This window comes from Tachyglossus aculeatus, chromosome 8 (genome assembly GCF_015852505.1).
Source record: "Tachyglossus aculeatus isolate mTacAcu1 chromosome 8, mTacAcu1.pri, whole genome shotgun sequence".
NCBI classification, from domain to species: Eukaryota; Metazoa; Chordata; class Mammalia; order Monotremata; family Tachyglossidae; genus Tachyglossus; species Tachyglossus aculeatus.
The window spans coordinates 25888453-25905466 of record NC_052073.1 but is presented as its reverse complement, the minus strand read 5'-3'; the positions used below and the strand labels follow the sequence as shown (position 1 = coordinate 25905466).

The following is a 17014-nucleotide window of genomic DNA, read 5'->3' as shown; positions in this document are numbered from 1 at the left end:
AAGTGCTTAACCAGCCTTAGGATTGAGAATGGTCAGAGAGGAAGCGCTTGGCCCTCCCCACACCCCGCTATCATTTCCTGCCTGTGTATGGGGAGTAAGGAACCCAGGGAAGCACTCGGGGACCAAGAGGGGAAATCACTAGGGCCTGTGGAGGTGTTTTTTGTTGTCATGCCTCGTTCTGACTGGAATAAGACAAGTCAGCTCCTGGAGAGCCTGAGGAAACTGTCCATCTTCATAACAAACTCTAATCCTGTTACTTTTTCCCTCACTGGTGGCTCCTCAGGTCCCCTCTCCCTCTAGACCTCTCTGGGCTTTCCGAAGAGACAGGGTCCATTGTTCCGGGGCGCAGAATCCGAACCACTCCCGCCTGGGGGATTTCTAGGCCAAGGCAGGGCCGTGATGTGGCTAAACTGTTCACCGCTTAGGTTTTTTGACTTTGGAGATTGTGTCAGTGTTCAGTCCTCTCTTGCTCTTTCTTCTTTCACGTGCAAGGATCTCATTCTGTCACCCATCCTGCCTCTTGCTCTTTCCCTCTCAAAGCTCCCAGGACCGGGCCATTAATATGGCCCCGTGTCCTTTCGATGGAGAAAAGTATTCCTCCCAGAGGCCATATTATAGGTGAATAATGATGAGAAGAGAAAGAACTTCCTGAAAGGTGCAGAGGAAAGATATGCAACAGGAAAAGCAGCCGAAAATGACCATTTTCCCCCAGGAGAGGGATGAAGCTGGAAGATTTTATTTGAAGGGGATGTTCCACGGCTGGCTGAGGGAGGTAGCTCAGACCTAACCACCCTGAATCTGTCACATCCACTTTCAATTACCTAGAGGTCTGGGGCCAAAGTTTTCTGAAATTCCCCCTTATGATTCTAACCAAGATATGTTCTGGCTGGCTGCATCTCAGAATTTGAGAGGATATTTCAGTTGGTCTGAAAACAGTGTCCTGTCCAGAAGCAGGGAACCAGAGGAGAAAGTCAAAATGGACTAGTATCAGAAGAAGCAGCATGGCTCAGTGGAAAGAGCACGGGCTTTGGAGTAAGAGGTCATGGGTTCAAATCCCAGCTCCACCAACTGTCAGCTGTGTGACTTTGGGCAAGTCACTTAACTTCTCTGTGCCTCAGTTCCCTCATCTGTAAAATGGGGATTAAGACTGTGAGCCCCCCGTGGGAAAACCTGATCACCTTGTAACCTCCCCAGAGCTTAAAACAGTGCTTTGCACACAGTAAGCGCTTAATAAATTCCATTAAAAAAAGATGGGGTGGGGCCAAGAGACTGAACAGTACCCGGCTGTTTGGATAACAATAATAATAATAATGGTATTTGTTAAGTGTTTACTGTAATAATAATAATGATGGCATTTGTTAAGCGCTTACTACGTACCAAGCACTGTTCTAGCACTGGGGTAGTTACAAGGTAATCAGGTTGTCCCACGGGCTCACAGTCTTAATCCCCATTTTACAGATGAGGTAACTGAGGCACAGAGAAGTTAAGTGACTGGCCCAATGTCACACAGCTGATATGTGGCGGAGCGGGATTAGAACCCACCACCTCTGACTCCCAAGCCCGTGCTCCTGCCACTAAGCCACGCTGCTTCTTTTTAAGTGCTTACTATGTGCCAAACACCATTCAAAGCACTGGGGTAGATACAAGTTAACTGGTTGGACACAGTCCATATCCCCCAGGTCATGAGGGTGGGGGTGAGGGAGAGAAGCAGAGCATTGGAAACTGTGATACTGGTGAAAGCCCAGCTCACCCTGAAGCCCAGTGAGAAGGAGGCAACCATCAAGGGTCCCCAGGCTGGGGGCCACCGCCTGCAGACAGAAAGACCAGGGCAGCAGGAGCATGGGTTGGCTTCCCACCATTTCCACTCCGGACTGGTCCCTTCTGAGCCTCACCCTGGAGCCAGGCCGGCTGGCTGTAGGAGACAAGAGAGCTAGCCAACTGGTTGCCTGGCACGCAGTAGCCCGAACCCCTCGCCAAAACCTCAGGCCAGCACTGGTACAGTGTGTTGGGCCCCAGTTCACTTCTTGGATCCCATACCAGTGAGGGGCATGTCAGCCCGTGTGCTGCCAAAAAAAAAATAACAAACCCTCTGCTTTGAAATCCTTCAACCAGGAAAGTCCATCTGGCAACTATGTTTTAACTAGTTTGCCTTTCCGGACCATTCCACTTCATGTCTGCACCTGGGGCTAATGTAACCAGTCTGAGGCCCAAAATTCCAAAATTGTGGCAATCCTCCTCCATTAAACACACACACACACACCTCCACTCCCACTCAGGGAGAAATCCCAGCTGGACAGAAGTCAGCCAGTGCTTATTTCTTGGTCTCCACAGCCAATGTAAAGGGAAAGTTGACCAAACAGTCTCAGAATGCCAGTTCCTAGAGACCAGGGACCAGGCCTCTGCCTTGTTTGATGTCTGGGCTGTAGAGGTAAAAGGACCAAAATTTCAAAGTTCCTGCCTTTTCTAGAGCAGCCAGACCACAGCTCTCCCCTTCGTTGAGGTTCTGAAGCTCTGCCTCTTCCAGGAAGCATTCCCAGATGAATTTCTGTCACTCAAGGTGGTGTCATTCCGACAGCCATTCTTAGTACTTATTTGTATACAATCATCTTTAGCACCTACTAACCAGTTCCCCTCTTCTGTTTAAGTATCCACTCATTGCTTCATCTCTCCATACTCTCGTTATTTCATTCATTCAATCGTACTTATTGAGTGCATACTTTGTGTAAAGCACTGTCCTGAGTGCTTAATTCCCCTTGAAACTCTGTTCTTCTTGCTGCCTCCCCACCAGTTTGTAAGCAATTTGTATCTGCCTCTCTTTACCCTTCAGAGGTGAGCTTCTTTTACTTCTAGTATGTAGAAGCACTTAGTAAAGTGTTTTGCACACAGTAGCACTCAGTAGCTACTATTGATTAATGAAGATTCCTTCACATTAGCAAAAGGTATGTTTCCCGTCTAAATCGCCACATTAGCCGTGAGAAGCAGTGTTGCCTAGTGGCCTGGGAGTCTATAGGTCATATAGAAGCAGTGTGGCTCAGTGGAAAGAGCATGGGCTTTGGAGGCAGAGGGCATGGGCTCAAATCCAGGCTCTGCCACTTGTCAGCTGTGTGACTTTGGGCAAGTCACTTAACTTCTCTGTGCCTCAGTTGGCTCAGCTGTAAAATGGGGATTAAGACTGTAAGCCCCACGTGGGACAACCTGATCACCTTGTAACCTCCCCAGCACTTAGAACAGGGCTTGGCACATAGTAAGCGCTTAATGAATGCCATTATTATTATTATAAGGACCAAGGTTCTAATCCCTGTTTCCACTTCCTGTCTGTTGTGTGACCTTGGACAAGTCACTTTCTTTCTCTGAGCCTCAGTTCTCTCATCTGTAAAATGGGGAGTAAGACTTTGAGCCCCATGTGGGACATGGACTATATCCAACCTGATTAGCTAGTATCTACCCCAGCACTTAATACAGTGCCTGGCAATGTAACAATATAACGCTATAAGAGACACTTTCCTTGGTGGCAATTAGCTTATAGTCTAGAGACTGTAGCATGTTAGAGAACGCTAGAGCATTCTAGAGCTAAAGCATTCTACTGGATGCCTTACCATTGAGAGATGGATGGAAGGCCATGGGGAGGGAGGGGTTTCCACAGGCTTAATGAGGGTAAACATCCCACAAGTGGAGTTGCAATCAGAAAATATTCCAGGGATTAAAGGGGAGACCTTTCCGTCCTTCCAGAAACGGTGGCTTAAATGCTTTTAGCATATTTTTTTTTTGAAAAAAGACCTGGAGGAAACATATGCAGGATATTAACATTTCTCCATTTCCAATTAGCCCAAATGATCTTGTTAAAAGCTATTAATAAGCCACTTTTAGCGGAAGGCTCACGAGCCACCTGTTTGGAGCAGGCCGACGTGCCAGAGCCGGTGGGGAGAGAGCATTGGTGAAAAATTAACTGCCTGAAATTAAGTTTAAGCGTCCTAGCGGTTAAACCATTGTGCTGTAATTGTGTACCAGACTCCCTTTCTTCAGCAATTAAGGCGGTATTGATCTGATAATGTGGGGAAGGGAAGTGGCAGAGGAACTCATTCTCACTGCCATAATGAAGAATGATCACCTATTGTTTCAGAACAAGCTACATTCAGCCAGAGGGATTGATTACAGAGTGGGAATCTTTGCACCACTTCCTCTCCTCCTCTCTTGGCCGACTCCTTGCCCCCATTCGGATGGAACGATTCACCAGAGTGAAAGGACAAGGAAGAGTAGAGGGGTGGAGATGCAAGATTTCTTTGCTGTTGGGGAGGTTGGATATCCTCCTGGCTCCAGTGGAGTTTTCTGCACTGGTTTCTTTCCCTTTTCGGCCAACTCTTTGCATTAGCTATGCGATGCCTTAGGGTCACATCTCCACCAAGAAGCCTTCTTGGATTGAGACCTCTTTTCCCTGATCCCCTCTCCCTTTTGCATTGTCTATGCACTTGGATCTGTCTGTACCCATTTGGACACTTGATATTCACCCCACCCTCACCCCTACAGCACTTGTACCCATAACTTATTTATTTATATTAATGTCTCTCTCCCCGTCGAGACTGTAATCTTGCTGTGGACAGGGGACATGTCTACCAACTCTGTTGTTCTGTACTCTCTCAAGTGCTTAGTACAGTGCTCTGCACACAGTAAATGCCCAATAAATACCAATGATTGATTGATATCGAGGAGGCAGCAGAAGGGATGAGAAGGAAGAGTCTATGGGCTGGCAGGCCTCGAGGGCAATGTTGCCGCAGACAAAATATGCTGCAGAAAATCTGCACCAGATTCCATTTCCCCCTTTATTCCGTGGTTGGATTCACCTACTTAATTTTTGGCCAGAAAAACCACGGTGGTGACCCGCAGAATATTGTAAACCAATCAAATAGCATCCAATGTTATTCCTCCAGCATCATAGGCCACTGTTTCTGGGGGAGGGGGCAGGGAGCAAAATGATTTGCATCTGTATAGCCATGTACCTAGGTCCTCCTTCATTACTGGCACACCAATTAATCAATCAATAGAAACAGCATGGCCTAGTGGATAGACCCCGGTCCTGGGAGTCAGAACGACCTGGGTTCTAATCCCGGCTCAGCCACTTGTCTGCTGTGTGACCTTAGGCAAATCACTTCATTTCTCTGTGCCTCAGCTACCTCAGTAAAATGGGGATTAAAGCTGTGAGCCCATGTGGGACGTGAACTGTGTTCATCTTAATTAGCTTCTAACTACCCCAGCGCTCCAGTGTCTAGCACATAGTAAGTGCTTTACAAATGCCATAAAAAAAAAAACTCAGTGTGTTACAGACCTGTGGCACTAGGAAACCTTTGAGATCAAGAATAGGATCCCAAGACTTAAGAGGTTCACTATTAGGCTGACAGCCACAAAACTGAGGACTTTTAATCATCAAAGAAGCTCTATAGCTCTGAATCTATGATGACGGTATCCACCTTTGTCCTCGATGAGGAGGAAAATCTGCAGAAAGGATGGACAACACTATCGTGATGTCCTGAGCTCACATTTCTCCATTGAAGATGAGGCCTCAGACAGCACAGAGAAGAGCTCAAAATGTGACAGTGTGAGCTTAGCGTGGGAGAGTACAAGCACTTAGTACAGTGCTTTGCACACAGCTAGCTCTCAATAAATACCACTGATTGATTAGCTTCAACTCTAAGGAAGTCACTTCTGAAGGCAAAGTCATGAAAATGATAAAATTCTGTTATCATTCTCACAAGCAAGGAGGGCACTTAGTCCAATTTCAATTGCATGGGCTTTTCCCTCTGCAAAGTAATGATAATAATAACTATCATCATTATTATTGTTGATATCATTATTAAAATGATATTTGTTTGGGTTCTTTTATGATATTTGTTAAGTGCTTTCTGTGTGTCAGACACTATTCTAAGCACTGGGATAGATACAAGTTCATTAAGTGCTTAGTACAGTGCTCTGCACACAGTAAGCGCTCAATAAATACGATTGACTGAATTGTCAGACACAGTTCCTGTCTCACAGTCTAAATAGAGGAAGAATAGGTTGATTGATTGTGTGAAGGTAAATCTGTAGTCTTCCCTTCTAGAATGTGAGCTCACTGTGGGAAGTGAATGTGTTTGTTTTTTGTTGTACTGTTCTAAGCGTTTAGTACAGTGTCTAGCACACAGTAAGCACTCAATAAATATGATCAAATGAATAAATGAATATGCATTACTCATTTTTTCACCTGTTCATTCATCGATTCACCTTTCCATACTCTTGCTACTACTATTTGATAGCTTATTCTTTCTCCTTCCTTACCACTTGTAAATAATGTATGTCGCCTTTACCTCCACCATTAAATTGTAAGCTTCTTGAGGGAAGGGAATGTGTGTTTTATTCTGATCTACTCCTTCAAGTACTCACTACAGTTTTCTGCACACGGGAAGTACACAATAAATGTTAATGATTGATTGATTTGATTGATTTCCTTCAATATATGGAAAAACTGAAGAAATACCACAGGACTTCTAAGATACCTCTATGTCCTCCTTAAATAAGAAAGGTGAGAGAGATGACAAAGAAACTATTCAATGAACTCCTTGCTTTCCACTGATGGCAACTGTAAAATATAAGTTCTCTCTCCTACTCAGACTGTGAACCCCATGCAAGACAGGGGCAATATCCAGCCTGATTAACTTATATTTACCCAGTGCTTAGAACAATGCTTGACACTTAGTAAGTGCTTAACAAATACTATAAAATAGAGGCTAGCGTAATTCTTCTGGACACTGTATTGAAATATATACACTAGTTCAATCATTGTGTTCCTTCCGAGCAAAGCATAGCACCACAGACATATTTTTCACAGCCCAGCACATACAACTCATTTCCATAGCTCATTCCCTGTCCATGTGTAAGGAAACAGACATAAAAATATTTACAAAGAACTAAACAAAGGAAGTAATTGAGTGTAAAATTCAATACAAAAATTCTGGAGCTGGAAATCAATAAATCAATCATTCAGTGGTATTTTTTTCAGCTCTTACAGTGTGCAGAGCACCATATTAAGTGAGTGGGATAGTACAGTAGAGTTGGTACACATGATAATGATGGTGGTATTTGTTAAGCCCTACTATGTACCAAGCACTGTACAAAGCCCTGGGGTGGAAGCAAGATAATCAGGTTCCACATGGGGATCACAATCTAAATAGGAGGGAAAACAGGTATTGCATCTCCATTTTGCAGATGAGGGAACCGAGGCTCAAAGTAGAGAAGTGACTTGTCCAAGGTCATACAGCAGGGACGTGGCAGAGGTGATATTAGAACCCATGTCCTCCTTCTCCTGGCCCTGTGCTCTTTCCACGAGGCCAGGCTGCCCACAAAGAGTTTACAATCTAGTACAGTTTGCAATCTTCCGGAATAAATGGGTTTATAAGTACTAGAGATGGCTAAGGCATCTTTGGATGCTCAGAATTAATTGAGGAATTAATTGATTGATTGATTGATTGAAGGCTTGCAGAAGGGTGAGGGATTTTAGGAGGGTTTGGAATGTGGGGAGAGCTGTGGTCTGGAGCATGGCTTAGTGGATAGAGCATGGGCCTGAAAGTCAGAAGGTCATGAATTCTAATCCCGGTTCCACCACTTGTCTGCTGTGTGGCCTTGGACAAGTCACTTCACTCTCTGTACTTCAGTTACCTCATCTCCCAAAGGGGGATTAAGACTGTGAGACCCATGAAGGGCAGGGACTGTGTCCAATCCAATTTGCTTGTAAATACCTCAGAGCTTAGTACAGTTCCTGCTACCTAGCATTTAACAAATACCATAATTATTATTATCATTATTTGGGGAAGAAGAGAGTTCCAAGCCAGAGGAACAACGTAAGGGGTCAGAGGCAGGAGAACTGATGAGGGAAAATTTGAATTTTGGTTTGGAAGAAACAAAGAGAGTGAGTTGGAGGGTAGCGGGTGAAGAGACCAGCTATGTAAAATGGGGTCAACAGGAGAAATTGGAAGGAGAACTTGGATTGGAAGATTTTCCTCAACGTAGAAGGAGATGGGATGCCAAAGGAAGGTTGTGAGGAAAGATGTGGGCCAACGGACACTTCCAGGAAGATGATCCGTGCAGCTTTGGGGTGTAATCAGTCAGTCAGTCATATGTGAGAAGCAGCATTGCCTAGTGGAAAGAGCACGGGCCTGGAGTCAGAGGACATGGATTCTAATCTCAGCTCCGCCACTTGTCTGCTGGGTGACCTTGGGCAAGCCTTTTCACTTCTCTGGGTCTCAGTTACCTCATCCATAAAATGGGAATTAAGACTGTGAGCCCCACATGGGACAACCTGATTACCTTGTATCTACTTCAGAGCTTAGAACAGTGCTTTGCACATAGTAAGCGCTTAACAAATACCATTACTATTATTATTTACTGAGCATTGTACAATGTGTTTAGGAGAATTCAATAAAACAATAAACACATTCTCTGCCCACAATGAGCTTACAGTCTAGAGGACAAGTTTGCAGCCTGGTTGGAGCAGGAAGAAGCTGGATGTAAAGAAGACAGAATAGGAGGCTGGTACAGTGGGCCAGGTTTGCTACGACCAGAGCTGGGGCTTGGTTAGAAACTTGATGGATTTCAGAGCGGGGAGAGCTCCGGGAGAGACGTGGGATCAAACAGCAAGATGGTCAGTGGATCCAATGTTAGTGTCGAAAGACAGCAAGGAGTCTGGTGTGTTTCTGAAGTTGCTGGCTTCTGGGTCAAGGAGGCAAAGGGGAGACTCTATTGATAATAATAATAATAATAACTGTGGTATTTTTTATTATTTTAAATCACATTCCTCCAAGAGGCCTTCTCCAACTAAGCCACCATGCCTGCTATTCCCACTCTCTTCTGCATCGCCCTTGAACTTGGATTTGTATTCTTTATTCTCCACCTTACAGCACATACGGATATATCTGCAATTTATTTCAGTGTCTGTCTCCCCCTCTAGACTCACATTTTTTTGAATGGTATTTGTTCAATGCTTACTACGTGCCAGGAACTATACTAAGCACTGGAGTAGATACAAGATCCTTGTGGACAGGGAGCGTGTCTACCTCTGCTGTACAGTATTATAATAAGGTAATAATAATAATAATAATAATGATTATGATAGTGTTTCTTAAGCTCTTACTGTGTGTCAAGCAGTGTTCTTAGCACTGGAGTAGATACAAGATCATCAGATTGGACACAGTCCCTGTCCCATATGGGGCTCACAGTCTTAATCCCCATTTTACAGATGAGGTAACTGAGGCCCAGAGAAGTTAAGTGACTTGTCCAAGGTCACACAGGAGACAAGTGGTGCTGCCAGGATTAGAACCTCCATCCTTCTGATGCCTGGGCCCATGTTCTTATCCACTAGGCCGTGCTGCTCCCTGTACTCTCCCAAACACTTAGTACAGTGTCCTGCACGCAGTAAGCACTCAATAAATATGAATATTGATTTAGTGCTCTTCACTAGTGCTCACCCCTCTAGTTTACTCCACCAGCCACTGGTCTAAACCAATAAAGAACTAAATCCAGAGCACCTGCCCCCTGTAATAGAAGATCTCTGCTTGATCGTTTTCCCCCCTTTTCTTTGATTGATGGATATTATATGCACAATGACCCTCAGGTTTCTTTTTCTTCTTTTTTTTTTGTTAGGCTTTGCTAAAGCAACCTGCAAATTAATTTAATATCCTCTTTCGGTTGGGAGCTATGAAACTGGGGCTCGAGGCTGATGATGCATAAACCATTCGTGGCATGTATTTAATCTCTGGACAATGGATAGAGATGTTAGTGCATGCTACACTAAGTTCTATTTACGCTGGCTATTAAGTGCAGTCAGGCTGAAGGCAATCCGAGGACATTACAGGGCCTAATGGGAGAGGAAGCTAAACAACAGTACATTAAAGACTGAAAATGAATTAAGAGGGGGGCATGGTACAGAAAGCAGACAAGTAAAGGCTTTGGTGTATAGATAACTCTTATTGACAGCACAAACATTCATGTACTCTGAGCCCCCAAATCCAATTTTGGTATCGGATACCGTTCTGAAGGCAAAAATCTGAAACTAGGGGCCGGACCATTTCCAAGCAGGCCAAGGCAGTTTGCAGTCCTATCTCCCTCAGCTCTGGCTTCATTTTTGTTTTGTTTTGTTTTGGGGTTTTTTGTTGTTTTTCATAGTACTTGTTAAGTACTCACTTTGGGCCAAGCACTGGAGTTTTGTCTTGTCTTATGCTGTCTAGTCATCTCCGACACATCTCTCCCAGAATGCCCCACCTCCATCTTCAATCGTTCTGATAGTGGATCCATGGAGTTTTCTTGGTAAAAATACAGAAGTGGTTTGCCGTTGCCGCCTTCCACACAGTAACCTTGAACCTCTCTCACACCACTGCTGCCCAGCACAGGTGATTTTTGACTGTAGCAGATTGCCTTCCACTCACTAGCCACTGCCCAAGCTACGAATGGAATGGGTAGGCCTCTGCTTGACTCTCCCTCCCATAGTCAAGTACTGGAAACTCTCCAAATGTGACCCTGAGAGGGGAAACCACTGGGGTAGATACAAGTTAGTCAGGCTGGACACAGTCCCTGTCCCACATAGGACTCACAGTCTTAGCAGGAAGGAGTGGGATTTAATCCCCATTTTTCAGATGAGGAATCTGAGGACCAGATGAGTTAAGTGACTTTCCCTAGGTCACACACACTGTAAGCTTGTTATGGGCGGGGAACACATCTACCAACTCTGTTATACTGTGCTCTCTCAAGGGCTTAATACAGCATTCTGCATACAGTAAGTGCTCAATTTATATGATTGATTTACATAATGCAAGAGTGTTGAAACTGGGATAAGAACCCAGGTTCTCTGACTCCCAAACCTGTACTCCTTCTGCAAGCCTAGCAACTTGATCTCTGTGGTGTTTCTCTGACTCTGGTGAACTCAACCTGTGGCCCCTCAGATTCCTGGGGAGAATTCCCAGCCACTGCCTAGGTCCTGCCTGATCCCCAGGGAATGGAAAACCCTGCATTACTGGGTGGTAATTGGGAAGTTGAAACCTTTATTATTAAAAATAATAATGATATTTATTAAGCATAGGATAGGTATAGTACAATTGAGATCAGACACAGTTCCAGTCCCACAAATGACTCACAATCAATCAATCAATCATATTTGTTGAGTGCTTATTGTGAGCAGAGCACTGTACTAAGCACTTGGGAGAGTACGATATAACAGAGCTCTCAGTTTAGAGTGGGAGACAGACATTCATTCATTCACAGTAAATGCTCAATAAATATGGTTGAATGAATGAATTCAATCATACTTATAGAGCACTTACTGTGTGCAAAGCACTGTACTAAGCTCTTGGGAGAGTCTCCCTTTTAGACTGTGAGCCCACTGTTGGGTAGGGACTGTCTCTATATGTTGCCAATTTGTACTTCCCAAGCGCTTAGTACAGTACTCTGCACATAGTAAGCACTCAATAAACATGATTGATGATGATGTAACAATAAACAGACACATTTCCTGCCCACAAATTATGGATATGTACACAAGTGCTCTGGGGCTGAGGGAGGGGTGACTAAAGGGAGTAAATCAGGGCCACGCAGAAGAGAGTGAGAGAAGAGGAAATGAGAGTTTAGTCAGGGAAGACTTCTTGGAGGAGGTGTTCCTTCAACTAGGCTTTGAAGGTGGGGAGTCTAAGGGGGAGGGAGAAGAGGGCCGATACCCAAGTGGAAATTTGGTTGACTTCAGATTTCCTTGTCTAATGGCTCGTCAGCAGGGGGACCATGAAAGCGTTCTGTTTGCTGGGCACCACAGCCCAGGTATTGTACTTCAATCATCTTGGGCCCCTCTTCTTCCTGACACTGTCAGCACCCCATCTTTCCCCACCAGGCCCGGCATCAGCATAAACGGCAGCAAGGCCTAGTGGACGGACCACAGGCCTGGGAGTCGGAAGGACCCAGGTTCAAATCCCCTCTCTGTCACTCATCTGCTGTGTGACCTGGGGCAAATAACTTCACTTCTCTGTGCCTTAGTTACCTCATCTGTAAAGAAGGGATTAAGACTGTCAGCCCCATGTGGGACAGGGACTGTGCCCAAGCCAGTTTGCTTGTATCCACCCCAGAGGTTAATACAGGGCCTGGCACTCAGTAAGTGCTTAACAAATATTAATAATAAAAATAAGTGCGGTTTTGTGAAGTGTTTATTATAAGCCAAGCACTGGAGTAGCTACAATGCAATCAGATTAGACAGTCTCTGTCCCACATGGGACTCAGCCTAAGACAGAGGGAGAACAAGAATTTAATCCCCATTTTATAAGTAAGAAAACTGAGGCACAGAGAAGGTAAGTGACTTGTCCAAGGTCATACAGCAGGTGCGTGGTAAACCCTTTAGACTGAATGCTCCCTCTAGACTGTAAGCTCACTGTCGGCAGGGAATGTACCTTCCAACTCTATTACTCTGTACTCTCCCAAATGATTAGTACAGTTCTCTGCACATAGTATGATCTTGATAAATACCATTGATTGATTGATTGATTGACTGTAAGCTCATTGTGGGGCAGGGACAGTGTCTGCTTACTGTTACAGTATGCTCTACTAAGTGCTTAGTGCCGTGCTTTGCACACAGTAAGCGCTCAATAAATACGGTTAAATGAATAAAAGAATGATTGAAGCCAGGACTAGAACTCAGGCCTCCTGACACCAGTCCTATGCTCTTTTAATAATAATGATAATAATAATTGTGGTGTTTATTAAGTGCTTCCTATATGCCAGGCACTGTACGAAGTGCTGGGGTGGGTACAAGGAAATCCAATCGGACACGGTCTCTGTCCCCCACAGGTTCTCACAGTCTTAATCCCCATTTTACAGATGTGGTAAATGAGGTCCAGAGAAGTGAAGCGACCTGCCCAAGACCACACAGCAGACAAGCGGCAGAGCCGGGATTAGATCCTTCTGACACCCAGGCCCGTGCTCTATCCACTATACCATGCTGCTTCCCTCTGTTTCTCTTAACACTTTCACAGAACCAACTCAGGATTCACATTTTCCTATGCTCTTTGCCACCCAGTCCCTTCCCTGGAAAGAGTCCAGCTCCTTCACAGCAGAAAAGGAACGGGCCATTTGGGAATGCACTCAGTGGAGAAGGAAATCTGCTGAAGGACACGTTGGAAGCAAATGAGATGGCACGGGCACACCTGTCTCCTGAGTCACCTCAGATATCGGGAAAGGGAGAGCTCTGTGCTTCGCTGAGGATCGGCACCATTCCACAGTGGGAATGAGTCTTCATTTCCCCCGGAAAACTTCTTTGGCCTAGTGGAGAGAGCATGAGTTGGGGAGTCAGGAGACCTGGATTCTAGCCCTGGCTCTGCGACTTGACTGTTGTATAACCCTGGGCAAGTCACTAATTTCTCTGTACCTTGGTTCCCTCTTTTTTTTGGGGGGAAAAGTATTTGTTAAGCACTTACTATGTGCCGGGCACTGTACTAAGTGCTAATCAGCACTAATCAGGTTAGACACAGTCCATGTCCCTTATGAGGCTCCAGTCCAAATCCCCATTTTACAGATTAACTGAGAAACTGAGAAGTGAGGTGACTTGCTCAAGTTCACTAAACAGATATGTGGTGGAGCCGTGTTTAGAAACCAGGTCTTCTCATCCCTGGTCTGTGCTCTTTCCACTGGGCCATACTGCTTCTCTAAAAATGGGGATTCAATACTCCTTGTCCCTCTTACTTAGATTATCAGCCCCATGTGGGACAGGGAATGTGCCTGACCTGATCATCTTGTATCCACCCCAGCATTTAGTACAATGCGTAGCATGTAGTACGTTCTTGATAAATACCGCAATCATTAATATTATTCCTAAATATAATAATAATACTTGTGGTATTTGTTAAGCACTTACTATGTGCCAGGCACTGTTCTAAGCACTGGGGTCGATCCAAACTAATCAGGTTGGATGCAGTTCATGTTCCACATGGGGTTCACAGTCTTAATCCCCACTTTACAGATGATGTAACTGAGGCCCAGAGAAGTGAAGTGACTTTCCTGAGGTCACACAAGCAGGCCAGCGGTGTAGCCGGGATTAGCACCCAGGACCTTTTGGTCCCAGGCCTGCGCTCTATCCACAAGGCCATGCAGAAAAGATAATCTCATCCATTAAGAACTTTTATAGAGGCAGAAAGTAGACATATTGAGACACTAATTGGCTCTTTGAAGTTGTTCTTCTGATGAGATAACAATCCCAACTCTCCTCACTGGGATGAGGAAACCATTGTTATCTGTCCCCCATGTCCTCTGGGCACAGTGGGAGCAGAGACTTTCTGTCTCTCCCACCCTCCCACCCTTGCTCACATTGTTCCCTCCTTACTGTGTGCAGAGCACTGTACTAAGTGCTTGGGAGAACACAATACAACAATAAACAGACACATTCTCTGCCCACAGTGAGCCTAGAGTCTAGAGGTGGGGAGACAGACACTACATAAAAAAAATTACAGATATGTCCATAAATGCTGTGGGGCAGGGTGAACAGTTCTGGCTGGCATCCCGGTTCCATGGGGCAAGATTGCCCCAAACTGGAAAGCAGTGTGGCCTAGTGGAAAGAGCATGGCCCTGGGAATCAGAGGACCTGAGTTCAAAGCCCAGTTCCTCCACTTGTCTAATGTGTGACCCTGGACAAGTCACTTAACTTCTATGTGCCTCAGTTACCTCATCTGTAAAATGGAGAATAAGGCCGTGAACCCACGTGGGACATGGACTGTGTCCAACTTTGTGTCTACCCCCACTCTTAGTACAACGTCTGGCACATAGTGAACGGTTAACAAATGCAATAAATACTTGGACTGAAAAGCACTCCGGATGAAAGCCTTTTAAACCTTCTTCAGGAAGGACCATATGGTCCTCAGCTCTGGGACCGGGAAGCTCAGAGTGCAGCGATTCCAGCGCCTGTTTGGCCTTGAAATGACAGTGACCCAACCTCTAGTTGGGCTGGGGTGGAGCAGCCAACATAAAATGTTTGATGGTTTGACAGCGTGTTTTACTGATGCAATAGATAATAGCATTAGATGATCTAATAGAAAAGCTTATCAGATTAGCTAATTAAAGGTGAATCAAGGAGTCTTGGAAAGGTCTGACTAAGATAAAATAGGAAGCATTTACAGTAAAAGAACCCAGACTTCACAAATGTTTCACACTTAGACGAGTGTTCCGAGGAGCTGCTTTGAAATTTATTTTTTTTTTTAGGAGAATTCGTGCCACCGTGGTTGAGAGACCCCAGAAATCCCATTTTTTCATTATCCTGTGAGGTACTGATTAGGCAGTGTCCCTTGCTGGGTTGTGTAGCTGTTGTAATAGTCATTATTCTTTGCCTATTTTTTGAAGCGCACTGTACTAGCTACTCTGAGTTTCTATAAGAGCATTAGACAAGGTCTCTGCTCTTGAAAAATTTACAGACTAACGAATTGAGATGAACTCACAACGTGAAATACATTAATGAGTGGAAATAAATGGAGAAGGAGTGTGTCCTAATGGATAGGGCATGGGCTTGGGAGTCAGAGGACCTGGGTTCTAATCCTGACTCCACCACTTGTCTTCTGTGTGACCTTGGGCAAGCCATTTCCTTCTCTATGCCTAGATTACCTCATCTGGAAAATGGGGATTAAGACTGGGAGCCCTTTCTTGGACAGGGACTGTGTCCAACCTAATGACCTTGAACCTACCCCAGCCCTTAGTACAGTAATAATAATAATAATAATGGCATTTATTAAGTACTTACTATGTGCAAAGCACTGTTCTAAGCACTGAGGAGGTTACAAGGTGTTCAGGTTGTCCCACGTGGGGCTCATAGTCTTAATCCCAATTTTACAGATGAAGTAACTGAACACCAGAGAAGTTAAGTGACTTGCCCAGAGTTACACAGCTGACAAATGGTGGAGCCAGGATTTGAACCCATGACCTCTGACTCCAAAGCCTGTGCTCTTTCCCCTGAACCATGCTGCTTCAGTACACCACAATAATTATTATTATTATTACTGTTATCCCCTCCTACTTAGACTGAGGGCCCCATGTGGGATAGGGACAGTGTCCAACGTGATTTTCTTGTATATGTCTCAGTGCTTAGTACAGTGTTCTGCACACAGTGAGAGCTTAATGAATACCACAGAGAGAAATGGGAGAAGGCTCATGGACTCCATACAAAATACACCTCTTCTCCATCAGAAGAGGGACTGACATATCTTCAGTTCCATTCTCACCCACCTCGCCTCACCAGCCCAGGTTCCAAGAACCTTCTCGTTCACTAAGGGACAAAAAAAAAAATCTCTTTATTTGATGGAACCATGAGGAGGAAGAGTGGCGGGAAGGAGGAGTGCTTATTGTGCTGTGCTCTGGAATAGCAATTGCATTTTTTCCTCCAACCTCCCAGGCCAGGCAAGGAGTCAGAATGAGGTTACTCCTTCCATTCTACAAACCCCTCTGAGCCGCTCTCTGACAGCAACCACCTTTCCCCAATGCCTTTAATATTAAATTATTATAATAATTAGTAATAATAAATCACAGTACTCATTAAGCATTCCCTAGGTGCCAAAGCACGATGCTAAGCACTGTGGTAGATACAGAGAATTTAAGTCCCTTTTCCACATGGTGCTCACAATCCAAGTTGTCTTACGCTATCGAGTTGTCTCCAGCCCATAGCAATGCCATGGACACATCTCTCCCAGAATGCCCCACCGCCATCTTCAATTGTTCTGGAAGTGTATCCATAGAGTTTTCTTGGTAAAACTATGGAAGTTGTTTACCATTGCCTCATTCCACACAGTAAACTTGAATCTCCACTCTCATCTCTCTCCCATGCCCCTGCTGCCCAGCACAGGTGAGTTTTGATCTGTAGCAGATTGCCTTCCACTTGCTAACCACTGGCTAAGCTAGGAATGGAATGGGTATATTCAGCGTGATTCTCCCTCCCATAGTTTAGACTGGTAGAGTACTGAAAACTCTCCAGGTGTGAACCTGGGAGGTG

General features: G+C 44.9%; 1 non-coding gene across 1 annotated transcript; it reads right to left on the bottom strand.

Moving 5' to 3' along the window:
* Positions 1–16877: 16877 nt before the first annotated feature.
* Positions 16878–17014, bottom strand: LOC119931899. The gene has a single exon (XR_005452202.1). It is a non-coding gene; the product is annotated as a small nucleolar RNA SNORA7 (small nucleolar RNA).